Source organism: Magnolia sinica, chromosome 6 (assembly GCF_029962835.1).
Source record: "Magnolia sinica isolate HGM2019 chromosome 6, MsV1, whole genome shotgun sequence".
NCBI lineage: Eukaryota > Viridiplantae > Streptophyta > Magnoliopsida > Magnoliales > Magnoliaceae > Magnolia > Magnolia sinica.
In genome coordinates, this window is record NC_080578.1 from 67,356,954 (window position 1) to 67,374,769 (window position 17,816).

At 41.1% G+C, this 17,816-nt stretch overlaps 1 non-coding gene across 1 annotated transcript; it reads right to left on the minus strand.

Annotated features, from left to right (window-relative positions):
* Positions 1 to 16,556: 16,556 nt before the first annotated feature.
* LOC131250326 (small nucleolar RNA R71) lies at positions 16,557 to 16,663 on the minus strand. Its single transcript, XR_009173248.1, has one exon. It is a non-coding gene; the product is annotated as a small nucleolar RNA R71 (small nucleolar RNA).
* Between the last annotated feature and the right edge of the window lie 1,153 nt (positions 16,664 to 17,816).

The following is a 17,816-nucleotide window of genomic DNA, read 5'->3' on the forward strand; positions in this document are numbered from 1 at the left end:
TCGCATCCTCGTGAGCCAATCCATACCCATAATAACATCGTAGTGATAAAGCGGTGCGACTAGCAAATCAACACGGATCGATCCACTTCCCAGATCGACCAAACAATCCATACAACGCTTGCCCAAGGCAGAGGACATCCCCGTAGCGGTAGTAAGCGTCACTCCATGCATAGGAATAGATCTCAAACCCAAACGCCTAACTGCCGCATAAGAAATAAGAGAAGTAGTGGACCCTGTATCCACTAACACAGAAACGGGAATACCTTCTATATGCGCTGTCACCTCAAAGGACCTCGGCACCAAGTCAGACATAGGCGCTTCAGCTGAAAGCGCATGAACACGAGCTGCTGCGACGATTCGGCGGAGGAACCATGGGCCGATGAGGTGGCCTGAAACCAGGACCTGCAGGTCTGAGATGGATGAGCTGGCGCCGATCGAAGAGGAGGAGGAGAAATCACCGAGGCATCGGACGGCTAACCTCTGCGGTGGAGTAAAACCACCGGCGCATACGGGAGAAGCAGAAACGGTCCAAGTGCCCCACCTTCCCACAATAAGAACATCTCAGATCAGCTCTCATCTGCTGAGCGGGCGGCGCTGAACGCCTAGGAGGAGAATCAACACGCGGCCTCTTGCCAAGGAAAGGTGTACCCTGAAAGTCCGGTCGCGACCTAGGAGGCATCGGTGCTCGCATGCGGGACACTCTATCTCCGTCCTGCTCTGCTCGCAAGGACATGCTCACCAGCTCCGCATATGAAGAAATGCTAGCACAGCAAATCTTCGATCGGATCTCAGTCCTAGCCCTCGAAAAATGCCGCATCCTCATCGGTTGATCGCCCAGATCAAAGGAACATACCGCCCCAACTCAGTAACCGGTCTCATACTTCGTAACCGACAACCCTCCCTGGCGGAGGCGAAGGAACTCACTCTCCTTCTCATGTCGGTATGTCACCGGGAAATACTTCTCGTGGAAGCGCGCCTCAAACGCCTGCCACGACCACACGAAGTCCTCCTCGACAGTGCGAAGCACACTATCCCACCACAAACTGGCCTCCTTCTCAAACATGAAGGTGGCAAGCTCAACCTGCTCGACCTAGAGCAGTGCAACGGTCTCGGCATCTTAGAGATGCGGTCAATCCAATACTCGGCCTCCTGGGTCATGAGAACCCGCAAAAGTAGGAGGTCGCAAGCGCTGAATCGCTCAGAAGTGTCGCTGGCACTAACACTGGCACTGGCACTCCCGGATGGAGGCATAGGTGAAACAGTTGGAGTCTCCCCTACTGAGCAAAAATGCCAACCATGGAGGAGAGGAACTCCTTGTTGCCGCTGCTTCTTCTTCTTCTTTGCATCAACAACATCATCTGCTCAAACCTATCAACAGGGGCCGAAGAAGGTGCATGGCTCGGCTCAGAAACCGAGGTGACAGGAGGAGCCATCGGTGTCGACCCAACACCGGCCCGAGATGGACTCGCCTGCGGATCTGACCGGCTATCGCTCAAGGGAGGAACCCCAACAAGTGACTCGGGAGAGACGGGCCGAAGTCTTCGAACCCTTAGGAGGCATCCCTACATTCAATCAAAGGATGCAACCTGTTAGATTCTAAGTCACATAATCCATCCACATAACAACAACACAGCACAACTCCAAAAACAAACAACATGCATTCCATTAATCAAAATCGTCGCAATACAAGTAGTGCAGCAATACATGAATCACGACTAGGAAAGCATGAAAACAACAGCATCTAACACTTCAAACAACCACAACAACAACAACCACTAACAGCTACAACAACTACAACAACTTCAACTACAAGCCAACAACGGCTACACACAGAAAGAAAAATACAACAAAGCAAAGACGGCCACGACGATGCTACTCGTCGGAATCAGGAGATGGAGGCGGAGCACCCTTATCCTGTAAGCAACACAGGATAGACTTCAAAGTCCGAGACATCTTCTTAAGCTTATGCTTAACAAAGCCTCGAAGATCAACCATCTCCTGGCGTAAAGCAGCTTGCCCTTCTTCAAGCCGTATAAGACGGGCATCTTTGGCGGTCTGCTCTGCGCCCTGCTCTGGCACCACAGGAGGAGAGCTATCACTCGAATCCTATGCCTCAATCTCTTCCTCGTCTTGCTCTGCTTCTTCCCCAGACTCCGCACCGCCTTCAGCATAACTCTCATCATCACCACTCTCAGACCCAGCCTCACCCTCTGAGGCAAGCCGACCAGAACCAACCTCCATCAGCTTGAGAGTCCTCAAATTGATATAACGAACAGGGACCGGCTTCTCAGCTCCAAGCCTATAGCCAAACTCATGTGCGATCTTGCAAATGAGGCGGCCAAAGGGAAGAGACTCGGTCCGTCTACTCGAACGAGCGATGAGAATAATCTGACGCAGGACGTACGTCGGCACACACAACTTCGCATCCTGCCCCACCTGATATAGGAAATCTACCATCAGGCGCGTACACTCGCTGTGGTTGCTCCACCTTGGATATACATTGAACGTAAAGATGTGGTGAAGCAAACAGAAGTCGTCCGTCATGAAGGAAGCCAGGAGACTCCTATTCGGCTGCCATTCGACCAGATGACCACACAAGAATCAGGTGCGACGATCCTTCTCGCGCACACTGTCCACATTCTTCTCGCTGGCATGCACTTCCCCAAGTGGCACTCTCAAGAGTCGGGATATCAAAGCAACATTGACAATACCAACTCGACCGCTACCACAGGGAATCTTAAACTGCAGAGGATCCAGCGAAGGCTCCAGAATGTTGGCATAAAAGGCCCGAACAGTGCTAGCATTCGCGTAATACTCGCCTTCGAACAAGGGACCCCAACCAGCCCCTTCTAAGAGCTCCAACAAGAAGAACTCACCAAAGAGCTGCGGGTCAACATGAGCCTCAAAAAGGACTCTACGCCCCTCATAGACTCCATGCGACAATTCCGCCAACAAGGTCCTACTGATAGGAGCTCGAGGATCGAGGTCCCGCTTCGTCTGGAACTCGCGCATGGCGGACGTGCTAGCGGCAGCACCTCTCGGCCTCCGTGCACGGGTTGGGCGGCTCGGCCCAGCTTCATCCACGGGCACTCTCTTCTTCCCCATCAAGGAAAGAAGGGAAGAAATGGAAAAGATGGCCTCACAATCTCAAAGAGGGCCATAAGAAATGAGAGAAAGAGAGAAATAGGAAGATGGTGAAGCTTCCACACAACTATTAGCCAAATAGGGAATGAAAGGGCTCAAATGAGAAGGGAAAAAGAAGAAATCAGCAATGAAATGGAAGATTTGAGAATGGGGTGATGGGTTTGCACGAAAATGGGAGGAAGATGAAGATTTGGGAGAGATTTGAGAGAGTTTGGAGAGGTTTTGGAAGAAAAGGAAAGCTTGGGGGTGGGTTTTGTGAAGGAAATAGGTAAAAGGAAGGGTTTTAAAATGAAAACCGTGGAGGGGTGGGTCACACAAGCCCCATGAACGATCGGCCCGCGTCGGCCCGACCCGCCTGGCCCGGTGACCGGCGATCCCTCGCCGAACCAGCGATGGCATCACCGGTCTCTGGACATATCGGCGATGCCTCACCGATTTGGCGAGGCCCTTCTGGTCCCCCTTGGTCCAAAAAGTGTGGTTCCCCCCTGGGCCCCACTGGAAATGCCCCAAATGGCCCCTTGCGTAGTTTGAGGCCTATCGGGTCATTCTGACAGAAATCTAGTTCAACAGCGATTTCTGGAAGGTTTAAGATGAAAAAAAGGGAAGATAGACCATCTACACTCATTAATAGAGGGTCTAGGAAAGGTTTCAGGTCGCTGTGTGTGATCAGGTAAGAGTACAGACTCGATCTCGGCAAAGGTTTCCAAGAAACTTTCGCCGATAGAAACTACGAAGCACAAACACAAAGCGATGATAGACCTGCACCCAAATACACTATAGTGGCGACAACGTGCGGTGTGTGACCATAACCCAGGTCCAGTTTAATCCAGATCATGCTCTGATACCAACTTGTAATGCCCTGAAATTCGGGGGTCGAGCATAACTCAGCTCCCGAGTTCCAAAACATCACTTATGCAACATATTTAATGATGAATGTATGTTGACTGTATTAGTGCATAAAACATGGAATAGATTAAGCCAAAACACAGATATGATTCAGGGACAAGTGAATAAAGCAAGCGGAAGACTTATAGTAAAATGTGTACAAGTGTAAATCCCTGAATTACATATACAACCAGATCGTGTAAAAGTGTTATTTAACAAAATTCTAAGTATCAAATTACATCATTTCAGTTCCCAAAATATAATCCCAGAGATCCCGCGCAACAGACCAAGGCTCGCTAGAACCCGTCTGAAAACTGCATAAAGGAGAAGGCAGCCTCGTCGTCATCCAGCTCCCGCTCTGCCTCAGATGTCGCCTCCACATCTGCAACATAAGGGCTTAAGACAGAGTCTGGTGGGTGTGTAACACCGCCCCAGAAACGTGGGAGTGAGTGATCAACTCAGTGGAACAATAAGGCACTGGTTAACATGTTATCAGCTTAATCAAACAGTAATGATAAAGCAGGATAAGTAATTAAATCTTAAGTACTCTTGTTAATGCAGGGATGAATGCAATATGATGCGTGCCCTCACGCGTACACCCTCAGCGTCTTCATCTTACGTTACGCATGACATCGCCTCAAAGTGTGCCACATCTACAAAGCACATGCAAATGCGGTGCATGGATATGATTACCAAGTTGTTATTAGTCCAATTCATACAAGTCCAATTCATACAGCAGGATTTCCTCATGTCACCATCCAAACAGTGATCCATTCTAGGGTCGTCAATCCTAGACATCTCATACGATCATATAGTTGAGGTCGTAGCAAAGGGCTCGTCACCAATCAATGCATGCCTTTCATGCCCTTACTACCACAGATCGGCTCGTCACCTCCTTGCGGTATCCAGGTATGCTCGAGGTCACTACAAAGGGCTCGTCACCAATCATGTAGGCCGACAGCACGAATATAGTGTCCCATACCACCATAATCGGCTCACGAGTTAAGTTGCTCACTGGTCACTACGGGGAGGTTCGTCACCCCAGCGTAGGCCAACAGCTCGACCACGGTGTCCCATACCACCATGTCCGACTCATGAGTCTTAGCGGATCAGGTACCATGGTTATTAGGATTTCACTGGTAAGTTCGGTATCCTAGATTCAAGCAGTAGCGTCCATACATGGTTAACATACATCGGACAATCGGGTTACTTGACAAACTCGACTAGCATGAGCGCACGCCGAATTGAGCGACATAGAGTGCGCAAACACTCCGCGTGGCCAAACCACTGCCGACAACTCTAATACGACTCGGGTTCGTCTAATACGTCTTACGTGGCGAAAGCAACCTCAACCACGATTCATAGGGTCAATTACCGATTTCCTGGACTAAGGCATAGTCCCAAACACCTTACACTACTACAGATATTCATATGGAATGGAAAACAGTAATGGATCAACAACTCAAATCATGGTACATACACATCTGAAGAATATCAACTTAACATAAGTGTAAGCATAGGAAATGCTTGAATTTAAATAACTTGAAAGGTAACTGCATAAAGGAAAACATGTGCATCCATAGGAGTATTGAGAATCACTTCTCAACGCCCGCATTTAGTGTAATCAGTTACACTTTAGATCATTCATGCATTTCTACAAACACTTAGCATACATGGAACAACATACATGACGTATGTTGAAATACATGCACTTAGACAATTCCTTTTACCAAGGAGTTGTCATACATGCATCTAGCATACATACATGACAATTAATCATGGCAAACATAAGTGCATATTTTATACGTATACGGTACTTTATAAATACACTTAGAATACACAAATCTCAATATAGCACATGCATATCAGGAAAGTAATGTAAACACAACATTTGGCATGTGAAATCTCATCCATAACAAGAATAAACCACTAACTGGGATTGAAAGCCTTGAAAACCATAACCTATACACTCAAAGTCCGCACCTTAAGCGAAGAAAGAACCACCGAACTGATTTAGACGAGTAGTCTTCGTCAACGGCGTTAGAATACCCTAAAACAAAGATGGAAATGAGATACAACAACACCAAGTCTAGTCTAAGCTCTAACACAGGTTAGGGTTAGGTTAACTTACCCCATAAGAACTCAGAATCGTCAGAGGAACGATTCAAAGTGAAGGTTCAAAGGTGAAGAAGAATAAGGAAGAATCAAGATGATTCACCAACCAATCTCTCTCACTAACTCTCTCTTTTCCACTCTCTTTCCAAGCTAGGGTTAGAGAAAATTCGTATGGAAATGAGAGCTAGGGTTTAAGGACTATATATAGGCCTTAAAATGATGGAAATAACCCCAGGGTCAAGGTATACTTAGGTTATAACCAAAGTAAGCCTTTCTCGATCCAACGAAGCACTTCTGGTGGGCCTATAACCACGAAAGGTCGGACTTAAGCTCCTTGACCATGGATCCAGGTCAAGCTGAGTTTTCGTACCGACCGACTCTTCAGATCAGCCGTGGCGGACCACACACAATTCAACGGTCACGGAAGCTCGATCAGGTCCACAGGCACTAGGATATGCCTGGGCCAACTATCCTGATCAGAGGGTGAAATTGGGTCAGAATCCAACGGTCAGATAGCTTAAAATCGTCGCGCAAGCGACACGACTCAGATTTCAATAAAAGCTTAATAAATTCCAACCGTTCTCACACTCTTCACTCCGAGCTCAACCAAATCGACCCAGAACATCAGATCGACTTGATTTTCGAGGTGAAGATCAAGCCCAACTTGGTGACCGCAACAACCTAAGATCATCGCCATCGGACTTTCGACGCGCGATCCAGGTCCGATCCAGATCTTCCAAAAATTCCCCAGAACAACTGGATTTAGCGATGGATCCCAGATTTCAGAGTAACATAGCGCTCACTAATCTACACGATTAGAGCCATGCAGATACAATTTAAAGTGATTGATGCGAATTTCACAAGCAATCGAGTAAAGCGCTCATTACCCCAAAACAACTACTTAAGGAAAGATTAGCACAGAAATTTTAAGGTCGTTACAGTGCAGGTCCTGAAATATGCCTATAACTAAATTAATATTTCTATCTTAAGGAATTAAGCTGACAAATGAAATACCAAAAACAAAATGTCAGATTTTCTATGAGTCAGGATTAGAAAAAGGCCTCTCAGTTGAAAATATGACAATACCTCTTCTACGACAGCAGCAACATCTAACTTTGTACCTTTCCTCAATGATAGAAACTTCTCACGAGCTTGTAGCATAAAAAAGACATTGCAAAATAGGCCATTTGATTTCTTATTCCTATCTTCTTCATGTAGGGGGGATCCAAAAAAAAATCCATGATCTAGCAGACTTCTTGGTAAGAGACACCTCATTTCAGCCTTCTGTAAGATTGATTCAGATCCATTAATATTACAAGAAACAAATTAGTTCTGAGGAGAGAAAGCTAATTCCAACCATTTCTCACTCATCAGAATCATAAAAACCAAGTATTAGGCTATACGCATAATATTCCCTGAAAATTGAAATACTAAAACCAGGAAACATTTTTGAGAAAAAGCTAACCTGTATTTCTAGAAGCTGCACTTTGGAATAAGCTATTTGAACACTCTCAAAGGCTTCCATTAGATAATGAACTTGTACCAAATTGTAATCAGATTGCCAATTTTTTTCATCCAACTGCATGTTGATTAGTTATATTAATTGCCATCGTACTTTGCAATACATAGGATGGAATGAAATTGGACCAAATAAGCATTTTCTGGAAGGTAAGCTCAAATTGTACTGGCGTCCTCACAATTGCGGCTAAAATCGCTAAAATAGCTAATGGAGGAATGTGAAGGCTAGTAGTACTGGAAGGCATTACCATGAGATAGTCATTTTGATTATTGTCGATGACAAATCCGTACAAGTACAGTAACTCTTGCAACAAAGGAAATAGGTTGTAGTAGTTTAGAAGTTCTGCTGGGAACCATTCAATCTGTGGACATTCTGATGGTAGCATGGACCTTCTTGTATAGCTCTTCAATGCCATCAGGCTTAATTCCTTTCTTGATGTACTCACTAAAATGCGATTGGTATTTCTTTGGCTCATCCTCCATCAACGTCTGCAAAATTCCCATTTGTATTAGTGGCGATATAATAGTAAAGAAATTACAGGTCTATTAGAGGCTTGGTGGGATGTGTTCAAATCTTATCTTGGATCCAGTATTGTGATTTTAATCACTAACAAAGTTTTCCTAGAGGAGAGGTTCAATTTAACTCTGCATGATTACACGATTAGCTAAGACTATTTGGAGAAAAATAATTTGCAATTTTCAAGAGTTCAACTTTAAAATCAAAATGATATTCATGTAGATACATTTGAGCTATTTCCTTCTTTATCATGGTTGCACATCATCAGAGTTAAATTGAACCAGCAAGTTGCAGGGATATGATCAAATCTACATGGTTACACTGCAAAAGTCCAACACAAACAATCTACTACTGAACATAGCTGGTGGGAAGATGATGGGCCGGCTCACAAGAATTTCAACAAATACAATGAACGCCTGAAAAGAGTTATCAATCAGGATAACTAGCGAATTTGGATTCTTGAATTAAATAGAAGACACACCTCTAGAAAAATTGGTGTGCAAAATCTTAAAAAGTAGTGGCGGAATGTTGTTTTCCCCTGCTTGGCTTCCAAATTTTCTTTTACCTACATAAATTTTTTCACTCCCATCTTTTAGAAAACCAAAATTTTCATTCTCCAATTTTCTCCTGTTTCAATATCTTTGACCATATCAAAAGTGAACATTTCCTGTACTGCTTCTCTGCAGTATGTAATTTTGCTATGGTTAGGGAACATAGAACATGGTCTAATATAAATAGGGAAAGTTAAACAAATTGACAGATTGGATCACCCAATGAAATTTGATCTAAAGTAAATAGGAAAAGGTGTGGCTCAGATCATCTAATGAAAGATTATCTACAGTTAATAGGAAAAGTTGTGGCTTGGATCATCCTATGAAAGATTCAACAATAAATAGGAAAAGGAGTGGTTAGGATCATCCATGGAATCATTTAAAACAAATTGATTGACTAGATGAATGGTGCAACTTGGTTAAAGCATAAAAAAAGGGGGTCCACAAGGGCTTTGAATCACCTTGTTTCCTATAGTGCAGTCCACTTAAGCTTTGGATCTGCTTCATTTTGGGGCTTGTGCTTGAAAATGTGCTGGCAAAAGGGATGGATAGGGTGGATAAAACACATGCATCACAGTGGACCCACAGTTCCTGCCACAAGGCAAGACTAGGAGATCTGCTTCCCAATCATTTGGAGGTCATTGAGTAGTGGCCGGTAGCTGCATTCCCTATTACATGTATCAAATTTGCATGGTCCTTGACTGAATGAACCTTGAATAACCTGGAGCATGTACAAATGTAGCTCATGTACACAAACAGTGAAAAATATGCCTATCTGGATCTAACAATAATAAGAACACTACAATCTCCATGCCTCATCAACGAATATTGACAAATTTTAAAACGGGATTATCTTGCAATGCTGTCAAAACAATGGTTAGATTGTATCATCTTTCACCATGGCAATGGCATGCTTTCTAATTAAAACAACCCACTATGTAGATAAATAAAAGACACGATCAGACTAATGCTTGCCCCAGTAATATAGTACACTGTATAGAACAAAGTGACTATTTGACACAATCAGATGTTAGAACATGAGCTAAAAAACAAGGCAGATCTAAACTTGAGTGGGCCAAAGCACGGGAAATCATCAATTTGGTAGAACTGTACAGTTATACAATTAGAACATCTGAAATTCAAAGAAATGACAAAAACAACTAATTTACTAATCATTGTAATTTTTCTCTTGCCCCCATGCTCTCTAATATCGATTCTAGCCAAGTAAACATGAGGACTACTATTAATTGCATTGGAATAATTACTCCAATGTTAATTAACCCATCAATATCACATGACAGGTGTGTCGTGTGCAACTCACAAGTGAGATAAGAATGGGACCTTCTTGCTCTTATCTAAGTTGTAATTTGTAGCATCACAAGTGGGAAATGGCAGCCCGCATAAAGACTGGTTATGTTTTCCACTCTGCCCCAAATTGAAAATGGGTCAAACCTTAGCCTGTGCTTGGCCCACTTACATTCATGGAATGGTCCAACTGCCTTGTGTAGACAAGTCCATTTTGTTGAGATCCTAAGATTGACCAGAATTGTATTTTCATGATGCACTTAGAGAGTTTGAGTAAAAATATGGCATTAATGTGGCAAGAAATGAGCATGAAAGAAAATGGAAATTGGGAGAATATCAGGTAAGAGAGTTGGTATAAATGATTTACTAGTGTAACCTCTTCATAGTTATCAATTAATAAAGATAGCTTCTTCAATCCACCACTTGAAGTCAAAGAAACTTCCCCTGCTACTCCATGTTACTTAAATCCTCCTTCTAAGTACTCAGAAGGTAATTACAATTCCACCATTTCCACTCTATCAGACTAATCATCACAATCCAATTCCTTAGTGCGTTCAAACAGAACCAAAAGTAGGCAAATCACCTAAGGAGAAGGGATTGCCTCATTTACATGGTCTACTTACCTTACCTCCTTCACAGATTATCGACTACATTAGGAAATCTCACTAAATTTAGACAAGTTGCCTTACATTAAGTATACAACAATCCATGCATGCAATAAAACATACAACATGAGTTGAAAACCAGTCCTTAAACACAAACCCATTGAATTGCAAATTCAGCCAACTCCCTGTTGTTGTTGTTGTTGTTGTTAACAAAGTTTTGGAAAAAAAGTCTACTATATAAAGAGAAAACAGAATCTAAATGATAATTAATATTTTAATTCATAGCAGAGTACAGAAACATCAATAGATTTCATTACACAATGTGCTATATATTACTACGGCAATGCAGATATATAATGCAGTTGAATCAGCAGGAACTAACAAAGCTATTTCTTACCCAATAGATCATTCCTAATAGGCAAATGATCCTTGAATAAAAACTGATAGAAACCATTAGGTATAGAAGTAATTCCTAATAGGCGAATGTTCCTTGGAGCCCATAGAGATTTAAACCGCATCCATTGCATTATAGGAAACCATTAGGTATCATCTTTATGTAACCTAGAATGTTAAATACAAATCCCAAATTGTTTACAGTGTTGTAATGCCCAAACAAAGGTTTGACTCGATATTTATGGGAGTTTTATGCCAATTTAAACATAAGGCACAATACCAAATTGAAGAATAAATCAAGCATTGTACTGCTAAACAGATCAATACATTTTATTTTCAAAGAACTATCAATGCAAGAAATCTCTACTTGAACACAATGCCCAAACCTTTCAAAGTCTTATGCAACTTTCATCAACCTTCCTGCAGTTTGCATGCAAAATTACGAATACCTGGTTAGAAACAGACGAAAAAACCACATTCAATTGAGGAAAGACCAAAGCTTTAATGGCTAAGATCTTCCAATTGGGAGATTTTGGGGGAATGGCCCATCCGTGATGGGGCTGTCAGATCAATGACTTGGGCATACGAACCATGAGCCCCACATCTACAAACTAAGCCCCAAACATGGAAGTTCCCTGTTCGGAATGAATAGGGGAATTTAGCCTCTAGCAAAAATAAGTGAAAATACAAGTGGGTCATAAGATGAACTTCTAAAGATCCATTTTACCTGCTTGTTGGTTGGATTATGACCCCATGAAAGACGAACCGTTTGGTTCCCAATGATTGTTCCATTCAACCTCTGCAATACCTCCTCAGCATGGTTTCTACCAAGAATAATAAAGTGCAAAATTTAAAATAACATTAAGAATTGTAGAGATATTGTGAAGGGGATTCCATCATGTTTTCTATTGAACCATGGTCAGAAATTATACCATTGAGCAAACTGAACAAACCGGCATCCTTTCCCAACTAGTATCTTTACAGAGATAATCTCACCATATTGAGAAAAGACTTATATGAGATCCTCATCGCTGGTATTCCGGCCAAGCCCTCCAACAAATATCTAAATAAGATATGCTTTATTGAAAAACATATTTAATATGAAATGACACTAAACTCCATTGTTAGTTCTTCCAACTAAAAAATGATGGTGGCTCTTTAAATGTACAAATGCCATAGTTTTACAGCCATTCAAGCAAACTTTTTATCTTGTTATTTCATCAAATAGATAGCATGCCATTTCATTTAGCCATTTCATCAAACCGATAACATGTCACTTCATCAAACAAATATCATGAATGAAATCTAGCCATTTCATCAAACAGTTAGCATACATGAAATCTGAAAGACAGAAAAAGAGACACAAAGAGAGGAAGATATCAAACCTATGGACAGGAGCATCAGATTCCTTCGGTTTTAAAAGATGCCTCAAAGATATGAGAAGGGTTTCGAATAGCATGTGTTTCTTCGGGTAGAAGCTTCACGACTGCTGCAATGGAGAGAGATAGAAGAGACGGCGAAGATGCATTGGAGAGAGAGGGAGGAGAATGAGAAAGATGGAGCAGAAATCGGGAGGGAGAGAGAGAGAGGATTAGGGAACGGAGAGAGAGAGAGAGAGAGAGAGAGAGAGAGAGAGAAATGGAGTGGTTTTGGGCGCGGCTTTGTTTTGAGCGCGCGCCCAATTTTTGGCCGTCGTTTTGTGAGACGGACCATGGACGGTCTTGTCAGGGGCTCCGTGAGGCCCACTAAGATGTATTTGGTTTATCCATTCCAACCACTAATTTTAATAAATTATTTTAGTTCATGATCCCAAACTTAGAGTATATTGAAGGCCCACCATAGGAAGCAAATGCGATTTTATCTCCATGTTTCCTACCGTGTGGTCCACTTGAGCCTTCGATCTAGCTTATTTTTTATTTCATACCCTAAAATAATATTTCAAAATAGATGGACGGCTTAGATAAAACACATATATTTTTTAGGCCCTATAGAGCCCCTTACACCACCGTTAATTATTAATGGTGCGGCAACTTTTTCGCTACAAATTAAAACCGTAGTATTATAGCTACGATTTATATCCGTAGAAAAAAACTAACGTGGTCTGTATCCTTTGTCCCTTTTTTTGGTAGTCTCCATAAATCCTTCTTGCATTCCCCTATTTTATCTTGCAATGGAAGGTAAACATAAGAAGAGAACTACTCGTGGTCCTTCTTCTTCTCATTCCACACCTATTTTGGTGCGCACTCTTCGATCACACGAAGAGGACCCGAAATATGTGCGGGATATTCGTCTCCTCAACATTATTGTTGAACAGACCGTTACTTCTAATTGTCTTGTTACATTCAATATTATTCCTCTCCTTGTAGTTGTAGGATGGGATAACATACTGAATTGGGGCAGTCCGACATACCGGTCTATTGCACAAGCTATGTATGAATGTATTAGTGATGTTTCTATTAAAAATTTAATCTTCACTGTCATGTTTAGAGAAGGTACATTTCCAGTAGATCGTCACTTAATTTCTAGCTTAATGGACATTCCAGTAAATGATGAAGGGATTCCAATTCCAACATTGGTTGATAGATTGAATGAATCGAAAAAATGCCTTCTAAACAGGAATTTATATAACATGGACTCGGAATGGAATTCCGGGATTGCTCTCCGTGCCAACCATATGTTACCCAGATATAGAGTAGTACTACATCACATCTTTATTTCCAATGTTTACCCTAGATCTGCTAACAAGTCTGAATTAACCTCCTTCATGGTGTGTATTCTTCATTCCGTTGTTTTTGAAATTCAAGTGTGTCTTCCATCGTTGATTTGTTATATTATAATCTAATTTCATCCTCATCCGGGACATAGTGATATTCCATTCTCTTATTTGATGACCACCCTTGCTACTCATTGTCTTGTGGTCATGCCACCTGGAGAAGCTCCTATTTCTCATCTTCCCTTCAACAACTCAAATATCAACAAGATGAATTTGAAGTTGGCTCTTGGTCAAGTTGAAAGGGATGTTGGAGAAGTTAGAGATGAAGTTGAAGAGGAAGAGGCACTACCTACTGACAACGTGAATATGGATGATTTGTTTGATGAGTTAGAATTTGATTCTGAGGCTGATCCTGATTTTTAGCCTTCTAATTTTGATTAGAGACTTAGAACCTTAGAAGAGAAGGTGGATGGTCTCCATGTATCCCATGAAACACAATTCAAATATATGCGCAAATACCTTCATCGCATAAACAAGGGATTACATCAAATTGACCCATCCATTCCTATTCCGTCTTCTGGTTTTGATTAGTCTTTTTAGTTATGTTGGGCATGTACTAAATCTTATTCTTTACTTTTGCTTGGTTGATCCTTGGACATGTTTTTATTTGATATTCTATGGACATGTTTATGATGCATGGACATGATGTTATTTTACTAATTTTAACTCTCTTATCATATACTCTTCTCTTACATTTTTGTTACTTCAATCATCTATGGTTTTCATTTTCTTTCATTTGTCTTATTGTGACAAAAAGGGGAAGAAATGTGATATAATTTGAATGGTATATATGATGATCGTTGTGGATGTGGTTGTAGAGACATATGTGTATGGAAGTGCATATTTTGTGTGGTATGTATTTGGTTAATATAGGTACTCTACAAATCACCCTGCTTGGATTGAGGGGGAGTAGGAGTAACATTGATTTGCGATGTGTATAAACTGGTGCGTGATTCTTTAGTCGGTTTTGTCATAAATTTGACAAAGGGGGAGATTGTAAGTGCTATGTTGTAATTCGAGCACCTGATATTGTCAAATTTTGTTGTGCTAAACCGCTTCTAGTCAGTATCTTGTTATGATAAATGGAAAGTTCACCTTCAAACCATCGTCAACTCTTCTACATTTTCAAGTTGAAGAACATTGCCAAAGATGGAACATAAGCTCAAGTACAAGAACAGAAATTCAAAGCTCAAGTTAAAGTTCAAGATCACCACCTTAAGTCTCAAGAACATAAGCACTAGCTCCTGCTCAAGTTCAAGACTACAAGGTCAAGCTTCACGTTCTTTAAGATAAATGAGTTATCGAAGCGATCGATGTTTCAAACTCACATTTAAGGTATGGATGACCCTAGATTGACCACAGGTTAGGTAATATTAATTGCATATTGAATTTGGGTCAATGTATAAGTTTATAGGCTTTTCTTCGACTAGTCCAGGCAGTAGCTCGACCAGTCCAAGGAGTTTCTCGACCAGTCCAAGATTTGTTGAGAATTTTTAAAATTTTTTTGTTGTGGCTCGACCAGTCATGCACACTACTCGACCAATCGAGTGAACAATCTCAACCAGTCAAACTGGGCTCGACTCGAACTCCAACAAGGAGATTTTTACCCACTCGACCAGTCGAGTAGGCCACTCGACTAGTCGAATAACGGGTTTATCCTATCACACCAGAATTTTTGAAATTTGGTTGGTCCTTCGACAAATCAAACCTGCCCTTAGACTAGTCAAGGGAACAAAATTTCTGCCTATACATAGAGGATGTTTCTCAGAATTATTCATTCATTCTAAGCCTAATTAATCCATCATTCTGAGAGATAAGTTCTTGTTATTGTGAAGCTATTGCTTATTAAGTTTAGATTCTTGTTATAGCTTTTTGTATTTGATTTTGAGATCTCTTTATTCAATTCTATTCTATTAAAAAGGGAATTTTGATTTACCCTTTTGAGATCAAAATCAAATCAAGCTAGCCCAGGTTAATTTAATTTAAAAATCATGTAGACTTAAAACCCTTTCATTTGTGAGATTGGACAATGAACATCTACGTCTACATCGAATTGGTTCTACCGGGCTACATTAGAAGAAGAATCTTCAGATAAGTATCATATTTCAATTTTCTATAATTTTGGTTAGTAAGATTCAACCAGGAAAATCTCTATTTATGGTTTTGATTGAGATAGCCAGAAAATCTCAGTGCGTGGGGTTTTTTAATTGTGATAGCCCATTTGAAAAACAATTGTGAAGGTTTTAACGTGAACCTTAAAAAACCTTATTTCTTAGTGAAAGCCAATATCCCACGGGTGTGGATATTGAGAGTGGAGTAGTTGTGTGGCTGTTTGTGAATAGTTGGTGTACACACACGAACCACTAGAATTCCTGGAGTTTGGATGATGGTTGTGATGTATGTGTGGTGCTGAATGTTGTAATTTACTTTATGCGCTTGTGGTGAATGTTGTAATAATTTAGTTTATTTCCTTCGCCTCATTCTAAGTTTGAGTTTTTGATACTTACAACATTCTAGTAAGGTTCTCCTACCATAAGCATTTGGTTTTTTATGTTAGGTTGTCCTTAAAACTCAGTTTGTATCAACCTCTCAAGACTAGTGCATTTGAGGTTACTATTTAATTGTGCTATCTGTCTTTATATTCCACATTTATTTTTTATTTGGCATAGTCCTATTCACCCCCTTTTAGGACTTAGAGCTCGGCATTTTTAAGTTTATAAAGAAAATTTTTTTCATATTAAAAGACAAACACCATCAGGAATTCGATCATGAACTTTGCCCAAAAAGAAGACGAAACATTCTTCCAATGTTGGGAGCGGTTCAAGGATCTTGTCAGTTCATGCCCACAACACGGTTTTGAAACGTGGCGCATAACAAATTTCTTCCATGAAGGACTGACATCTTCCACGTGCCAATTCATCGAGACAATGTACAATGAGGAATTTATGAACAAAAATTCCGATGATGTGTGGGACTACTTTGATAAACTTGCTGAAATCGCACAATCATGAGACATCTCCCCAAAATCTAGCACCACTTCTAGGCCTACTCAATCAAAGAAGAAGGGCAGAATATATCTTCTAAAAGAAGATGATGATATAAATGCTAAAGTGGCTAATCTCACAAGAAAACTCGAGGCCATGGAACTAAAGAAGGATAAGGCTACGAAAAATCTTTATGGTATTTGTGCTTACAACATTCACACAACTAAAAATTGTCCAACAATACCTACTTTTCAAGAGGTGCTGAATGAGCAATCTAATACCGTGAATAATTACCAAAGACCTTTCAGTGGATCCACTTCAAATACATATAATCCTAGTTGGAGAAATCATTCAAACTTCAGTTGGAGGAATGGACAAACTACTTCTCCTCAAGGATTCCCTAATCAAATTCTAAATCATAAGAAACCTCAAGAGGATCCGGTTCTAAAGCATCTTCAAAATTAAGAACATTTTAATCAGGGTATGCTACAAGCCTTTTAAGACCTTATAAAGGCCATACAAGGGCTTGAGACAAAAAATGCGATTGGGGAGAAAGGAAGCCTTCCAGCTCAACCTCTTCCCAATCCAAAATAGCAATATGAAGTTACAACCTGAGCTATTCAAATCAAATGGAGCAAGTGTAACGACCTTGGAATTTTTTTGTGCTAATCTTTCCTTAAGTAGTTGTTTTGGGGTAATTAGCGCTTTACTCGATTGCTTGTGAAATCTGCATCAATCACTTTAAATTGTATCTGCATAGCTCTAAACGTGTAGATTAGTGAGCGCTACGTTACTCTGAAATCTGGGATCCATCGCTAAATCCAGTTGTTCTGGGGATTTTTTGGAAGATCTAGATCGGACCTGGACCGCGCGTCGAAAGTCCGATGGCGATGATCTTAGGCTGTTGCGGTCACCGAGTTGGGCTTGATCTTCACCTCAAAAATCAAGTCGATCTAATGTTCTGGGTCGATTTTCTTGAGTTCGGAGTGAAGAGTGTGAGAACGGTTGGAATTTATTAAGCTTTTA